The sequence below is a fragment of the Haemaphysalis longicornis genome, unplaced genomic scaffold (genome assembly GCF_048455015.1).
Source record: "Haemaphysalis longicornis isolate Haplotype H1 unplaced genomic scaffold, Haemaphysalis longicornis Haplotype H1 scaffold_8, whole genome shotgun sequence".
NCBI lineage: Eukaryota > Metazoa > Arthropoda > Arachnida > Ixodida > Ixodidae > Haemaphysalis > Haemaphysalis longicornis.
Genome location: NW_027526445.1, coordinates 94193562 through 94201912, shown reverse-complemented (window position 1 = coordinate 94201912; position 8351 = coordinate 94193562).

The window sequence follows — 8351 nt, the reverse complement described above, 5'->3', positions numbered from 1 at the left end:
CTTAGCACCCTCTGCTGCGTCACAGGTCTGACCGCCGCCGTGGTCAGTTGCTTCGCAGCCGCTGGGGACTGAGGGCCGAGGGTTAGTTGGCGTATTCATGGGAGGTTGTGGCCGTTACTACACCAGGGTGGCCAATCCTGCTCTGGTGAGGGAGTGCATTACCGGCAATCGTCGCCGGGGTCAGGCCCCACCCCAAGCCCCTTTGTGCAATTCCATCATACGCGGATTTTTTTTAATCCGGTGGGAATTGTCCGGCACCGGGATTCGAACCACGGTCCTTCTGCACGCGAGGCGGGTGTTCTACCTCTACGCCATCGCTGCATCTTTACCAGTATCGCTAGACAGGATACTGGTAAACTTTCACAGGAGACGAAAGATCTAATCAGGAAACGGCAAACCATGAGAATCTCCACCGCAGCTGACAGACTAGAACTAGCCAAGCTCTCGAAGTTAATCAATAAGCGTAAGACAGCTGACATACGGAAGTATAATATGGAGAGGATCGAATACGCTGTAAAGAACGGAGGTAGCCTGAAAGCAGTGAAGAGACGTCTTGGCGTGGGGAAAAATCAGATGTATGCACTTAAGGATAAGCAAGGCAATGTCATCACAAATAGGGATAAAATAGTCACAGTGGTCGATGAGTTCTATAGGGATCTGTACAGTAGCCGGGACATACAGGATAATGCCGGACGAGACAGCAGTTCAGAGGAGATAGACATCCCACCAGTAACGACCGAAGAAGTAAGGAAGGCTTTGAAAAAAATGAAAGGGGGCAAAGCACCTGGTGAGGATCAGATAACAGCAGACCTCTTGAAGGATGGCGGAGAAATTGTACTTGAAAAACTGGCAAACCTGTATACGCAATGCCTAATGACCGCAATGGTACCGGAATCTTGGAAGAACGCGAACATCATCCTAATCCATAAGAAAGGCGACATGAAGGACTTGAAAAATTACAGGCCGATCAGCTTACTGTCAGTCGTCTACAAGGTATTTACCAAGGTAATCGCTAACCGAATCTCTGCAACCTTAGATTTCAGTCAACCTAAAGAACAAGCAGGGGTCCGTAAAGGTTATTCAACAATGGACCATATTCACACGATCAATCAGGTGATAGAGAAGTGCGCTGAGTATACTGAACCCCTATATATAGCCTTCATAGATTATGAGAAAGCATTTGACTCGGTCGAAACCCTAGCAGTCATTCAGGCATTACGGAACCAGGGGGTAGATGAGCATTATGTAAGAATACTAGAGGATATCCACAGTGGGTCTACAGCTACCATCATCCTCCATAGGGAGAGCAGTAAAATACCATAAGGAAGGGTGTCAGGCAAGGAGACACAATCTCTCCAATGTTATTCACAGCATGCTTACAAGAAGTATTCAGAACGTTGGATTGGGAACAGGTGGGAGTAAGGGTTAATGGAGAATACCTCAGTAACCTCAGATTTGCTGATGACGTTGCCTTGCTAAGTAACTCGGGGGACGAATTGCAAAGCATGCTTTCCGCACTGGGCGAACAGAGTAGAACCGTGGGCCTGAAAATTAATATGCAGAAAACTAAAGTAATGATCAATAACCTCGGGACAGCACAGCAGTTTGAGATAGGTGGCGAGGCAGTGGAAGTGGTAAGCGAATATATCTACTTAGGCCAAGTTGTGACCCCGGATCCCAACCATGAGGCAGAGATAATTAGAAGGATCAGAATGGGGTGGGGTGCATATGGCAGACATTCTCAGATAATGAATAGCAGCCTACCATTGTCGCTGAAGAAGAAAGTGTATGACAGCTGCATCTTACCAGTACTCACCTACGGGGCAGAAACTTGGAGGCTCACTAAGAGGGTTCAACTTAAATTGAGAACGACTCAGCGGGCAATGGAGCGGAAAATGATAGGTGTAACATTAAGGGACAAGAAGAGAGCGGAGTGGGTCAGAGAGCAAACTGGTGTTAAAGACATATTAGTAGAAATTAAGAAGAAGAAATGGACGTGGGCAGGGCATGTAATGTGAAGGCAAGATAACCGCTGGTCATTAAGGGTAACAGAGTGGATCCCTAGAGAAGGCAAGCGTTGCAGGGGGCGGCAGAAAGTTAGATGGACAGATGAGATCTAGAAGTTTGCGGGGATAAATTGGTCACAGTTGGCACAGGACCGAGGTAATTAGAAAATAATGGGAGAGGCCTTTGCCCTGCAGTGGGCGTAGATAGGCTGGTGATGATGATGATGATGATGATGATGATGTCACGAACGGTAGATTGATATCCCAGTGGCTTCGGTCCGGGCAGATGTACATCGAGATCATGTTGTACAGAGTGCGGTGGAAACGCTCGGTGAGCCCGTTCGTCTGGGGATGATACCTAGAGAAGAGGTTCTATGGACACTGTCGGCACCCCGAAGCACTTCAGCAAGGACGTGGGAAAGCAGTTTTTGCCACAGTCACTCAACAGAAACCGAGGTGCCCCATGTCGCAAGATGGTATTGCGTAATAGAAAGTCAGCGACTTCTTGAGCACTACCACATTGTAGGGGAGCGGTCTCAGATTATCGGGTCAAATGATCCACAGCCGTCCCAATCCATTGCAAACCATCAGTTGTTAGAGGTAAGGGCCCGTACAAGTCTATGCCTATGTTTTCAAAGGGAGCGTAGGGGCACGGAACTGGTTGAAGCAAACTAGCTGGCACAAATCACAAGACGCAACGTATTGCGCGACACAGGTAGAGAGGCCGGGCCAGAAAAATCGACTGTGAACGCGATCGTATGTCTTCTGAAACCCAAGATGTCCAGAAGTGTCATCATCGTGAAGCGCTTCGAATATGCGATGGAGAAGTGGCCGGGGAGCCACAGGAACCCATTTGTAGCCAGTAGGGTGGTGGTTTGCGGGGCACAGCGCTCCATTCATGAGCTGGAAGGTATGAAGTTGACGCAAGCGGCTATTGGGCGGCTGGATGGATCCATCGAGGCGTTCGATTGAAATGCGACAGCAAGAGCCTGCCCGCTGTAACGTTTGCAGTTCGGTAGGGAAGCGTGGTTGAGGGGGGCCAAGAGTAAACACGGCTGAATAGACTCCGAGGAGACATGCGACATGGTTGGCTGCAACGAGAGGGATACGGGGCACCGCGACAGTGCGCCGGCATGCAGATGCTTTTCCCCGGATCTGTACGTGACGGTGAAATCATACTCTTGCAGACAAAACACCCACCAACCTAGATGCCCAGACAAATTCTTCATGGTTGATAGCCAGTAGCGGGCATGGTGGTCTGTGACTGGTAAACTGACGGCCGTACAGTTGGGGGCGAAAATTCTGAATTGACCAAACAACTGCGAGGCATTCTTGCTCGGTAATACTGTAGTTATGCTCTGTTGTTCTGCTCTGTTGGTGTCAAGGCGCGACTAGCGTACGCGAACACCCTTTCCCGATCGTGAGCATCTTGCTGCAGAAGAACAGAACCAATGCCGCAGCCAATAGAATCAGTGTGCAGTATAGTGGGTACTGTATCGCCAAAAAAACGTAGGACGGGATCGGACGTAAGGGCGTCTTTGAGGGCTTCAAAGCTTCCTGGCACTCATCCGTCCAGACGAATTGCACGTTGGCGCGTAAAAGCTGGTGCAGAGGGGAAGCGAGCTGTGCAAAATTGTAGATAAAATGCTGGAAGTAAGATGCGAGACCAAGAAAGCTTCGCAAATCTTTCTCTTGTAGTGGCCGAGGAAAATTGATAACGGCAGCAGTCTTGTCCGGGTTCGGACGTATTCCATCTTTGGAAATAAGATGTCCCAGCACTTTGATGCTTTTACAAGCGAAATGGCACTTTTTAGTATTCATTTGCTGGCCGGCATTAGAAAGGCAAGTTAGCACTTGATCAAGGCGATCTAGATGCTGCGAAAATGTGGACGAAAAGATTACACGTCGTCTAGATAACATAGGCACGTTTTCCGTTTTGAAGCCACGAAGCAGTGTCCATCATGCGTACTTATATAGCCGGGGCATTACAAAGGCTGAACGGCATCACACTAAACCCATAAAGTCCATCTGGGGAGGGGGGAGGTAAATGCGGTCTTTTTTGTCAGCTGTGTGCATCAGGATTTGCCAGTACCCCGATCGAAGATCCATGCTGGTGAAGTACTCAGCCCCTTGTAAACCGTCTAAAGCATCGTCTAAAGATCTTATTAAGCGCCCGGTAATCAACACCGAAACGCACAGAGCCATCCTTTGTCTCCACCAGTAAAACGGGGGATGACCTTAAACTTGTAGATGGACGCATGACTTTGCGCTTTAGCATAGCGGCCACATTACCTTCAAATGTTTTCCGCTCAGACGAGGAGACACGATACGGTCTGCGTCGGATCACAGCCGATTCATCTGTTTTGATTTGATGCTCTGCGGCAGTGGTGTGTGAGGCGAGGCGAATGCACGTCAAACGAAGCACGCTGCTTGGACAGAAGATCAAGCAATTATTTTGTCTGGTTGGTGTTAGGTTGGGACTGAGAGTGGCCGCAAGAGCTGACAAATCACCAAGTGAACCAGGCGAGGGCTTGTTCTAGGAACGCTTGCCAGTGGAAACGACTGCTGCTGGGCACTGTCGGCCAATGAAGGTATAGTTGTTCCAATACTATTGGTTTATGCGCAGTGTTGCGGGTAACCAAGGATGTGGACCCACTCACAAACCGAACAAGGCAGGTGCAATGGCAATCCCTTGAGGTAAAAGTCGATTACACGTCATGGCAGCCTTGTCGCTTCCGACAATTTTGTCTGATGTGACTGACAGGATCTCTTCGCAACGGACTGCCAAAACGGGATCGGTATTCAATTTTAGTGTTTGCTGTGGTGCGTCCTCACTATTTGGTGGTTCTGTGTCGGCGATGTTGATAGCTGCTTGATGAGAGGAGATAAGGGCCGAGGCCAAAGAATGTCCCAACCAAGGACGAGTTCATGGGCGCAGGGGGCAGAACAGCACACTGAATGTGATGGCGGAATTCTCTAATTAAAACACGCATTGTACAATAGGCCGAAGGTGTAATGTCATTCCCATCAGCACCACGTAAACAACGGCCAGTATACGGAGTTTTTACTCTCCGAAAACGTGAACACAAATCAGCATGAATTACAGAAATACTGGCTCCGGTATCAACTAACGTTTCCACTTGAATTCCTTCGACGAAAAGAGCCAACATATTCGACGGAAGTTCGGGGGGCCTTGTGTTCGTTTCATATGATCCAGTTCTCCCTCCGAAACCTGCAACATCTAGTTTTCCGGGTGCTGGTATGAATTATTGCAAATGGGACGAAGAGTTGACAAAGCGCGCTGGAAGGGCAAAGGCAAGCGACGTCGAGAGGGACGGGAGCCCCGGGGAAGGTCTCTGGTGTCGGGAGGCGGTGATTGGCGGCAGGGAGATGGTGAATACACATGCTGACAAGGGGAGTAGCTCTTGTAGTTGTCTCGCTCGTAAGGCGCGTAGCCGCGCCGCTTGTCTAGCAGCCGTCGATGGCAAAAGCGAGAAATTTGCCCGCGGATGCCGCAGTACTAGCAGACAGGCCGGTGATTTATAGGACGCAGTGTTCCCCACATTGAATGAGAAAACGGTGGAGCGGAAGGCGTAGAAATGGCGGTCAAGTGGCCGTGAAGAGTTAGAGGTGCAATGTTCTCTGTGTACACAGGTTGCCTTGAAGCAGCTTCCGAGTATGTAGGCACGTGAAGTGGAGCACACTGGCGCGGCTGCGGAACTGTTGTCATAGCTGCAAGCTCCTAATGCACCAGACGTTATTGACAGGGTTGCTCTGAGGGCAGAGTGCATTGCGCTGCTGTAACTCATAGCGAATGATGGTTCGAATCAAAGAACGCAGCTGTGTACTCCCAGAGCAGCCGATGGTCCAGCGGTCTGGTTGGAGTTGAATAGCCTGAAGATGGTCCAGGCGCTGACAAATGCTTTGCACATCGGAAATCGTAGTAGGATTTTTAATGCCATAGCGTTCAAGGCAAAGAGGAGAACCCTTTAATGATGTGACGCACCCTGTCAGTGGCGGACATGTCTTTATCAACTCGATAACACTGCGCGAGGATATCTTCAATGTAGGAAGCATATGTCTCCTCCTCGTGCTGCACCCGAGCGTCAAGATTCTTTTTGGCTGCCTCCAAGCGAGCAGAGGAAATACCAAAAATCTTGCGTAAATCTTGGGTGAAACTCGGCCAATCGTCGGTTTCCCGATTGTTAAAGAACCATGTTTTCGCTACTCCGGTTAGGGAAAAAGAAACGTTCAGTAGTTCGACCGTGTCATACCAAGAGTTGCACGAGAGAGAGAGAGAGAGAGAGAGAGAGAAAGAACTTTATTTGCCCAGAAGTAGAGAGCATGGACTCTCTTTGCCGCGTTAGTCGGCCAGAAGATCTTGGTCCCTGGCGGCTTCTTCGGCCATCTGGACAAGGCTTAGCTGCGTTAGAGGATCACAGCTGCGCAGCAGGGTTTCCCAGTGCTCTAGGTGGTTGATATCTATGGAGGGTAGAGGGGTCTTGCTCCGTGATTTTCTTTGGCATTTTCACATAATGTGCGTGAGGTCTGCGCGGTGGCCGCAGTGTTTGCACTTATCCGAGAAGATCTCTGGATGGAAGTGACTATAGGCCAGTGGGTTCGGGTAGGTATTGGTTTGAAGTTGCCTCCATGCTTTGGCCTGCGCAGCGTTGAGTGCGCGGTGGGCGGCTGAAAATTCGCACCTGCTGTGTTTGTAGTGAACTCACTCGATTGTAGTGGTCGAGCCATTCTTCAGCATCATCACCCCGTAGGCCAGCGAATTGCGGAGGATTACGCTGGGGAGTGGGGATAGTGAAGGCAGGCTGAACAGGAAGAACAAGAATAAGAAGAAAAAGAAGAAGAAGAAGAAGAAGAGGAAGAAGAAGAAGAAGAAGAAGAAGAAGAAGAGGAAGAAGAAGAAGAAGAAGAAGAAGAGGAAGAAGAAGATGATGATGATGATGATGATGAATAAGAAGAAGGAGAAGAAGAAGAAGAGAGAACTTTTATTGTCAAATAGAGCGCGTGATTTCCCGATGGGGTGAATCCCTCTTCACAAGTTCCATTTGCTTTCAGGGCCCCCTGTCCCTTGTGGATCAGTCAGAGCTGGTCTTCTAGGGCGGGGCTCGATACCAAATCTCCCATCGCTCGTCAACGGTGAGGATAGTAGGGGGATTACTTATGGGTATAGGTGGGGGTGGTTATTGGAGAAATTCCACTCCCCTATGACGTCCTGGAGGGTGCCTAGTGCATTGCAGTGAGGGCATCTGTTTTTGTACATTTCTGGGTTCATTTTATTCTGGAGGCAGGGGTGGGAAAAGTAGCCTGCCTGAATTTGCTTCTATATCACTTGTTCTGTTCTAGTCAAGGAGTGGTGGGGCTGCGGGAAGGTCTTCCTACCGTCCCTGTAATACTTGACTATATCTGTGCAGCTGGTGATGGGTGGCCATCCCCTTCCTCCTCGGTGGCCCGGGAGTAAAGCGCTCGGGCCTGTTGATGGGCATATTTCCCTGAACACAGCAATGGGCCGGGACCCAAACTAATTCGATCTTTTGTGTAGGAGGCGTTGCTTTTGCGAGGACTTTTAGAGCCACAACAGACACACAACCATATCTGTAGATCTTGTACGCAGCTTGTGAGCCCGTAATGATCTTGGTGACGTTAGGTTGTAGAAGCGCGAGGGCTATCGCCATTCTTCTGCTTCCTCCGAAGATGGAGTGTTGATCGATGCGCAGGTGACAAGCCTGTCCAACCCGGTGACCGCGACCTTTGCCTTTGTGGAGTGTTTGGGTAGGGAGGCGTCTGTGTACACGACGCTGCTGCTTTGTATCCCCCCCCTCCGGCTGCTTTCGGGCTGCATGGGGATGTCGCGCACTGGTAGTCGCCGACCTGATCGAAGCTCCAGCGTTGCGACCGAGACAGACGGAGCAATCAAGCGCACCCTCCACCATTTGAGAGACAGAGTTCCAAGATGCGAAAGGACCACTTTTAATTAGGCTGCCGAGCATAGGCCACCGAAAGAAGGAACCGCCCGGGGATGATGATGATCATACACAGATGGCAGTGGCGAAGGGTTTGGATGGGTGGAAAGAACAGAGGGATTGACCCGCTGTGTTCGACAGTACATATAACCATATAACAACGATCATGTCGCTTCCACGCATAACCGAATGATCACTATATATATATATATATATATATATATATATATATATATATATATATATATATATATATATATATATATATATATATATATTTAAGTTCAAAACCGCATCCTCTGGGCTGAACGAAGGCGTGGGCACGTTGACATGTTTGCCACAATAATTACTCGCCTTTCTTCCGTTC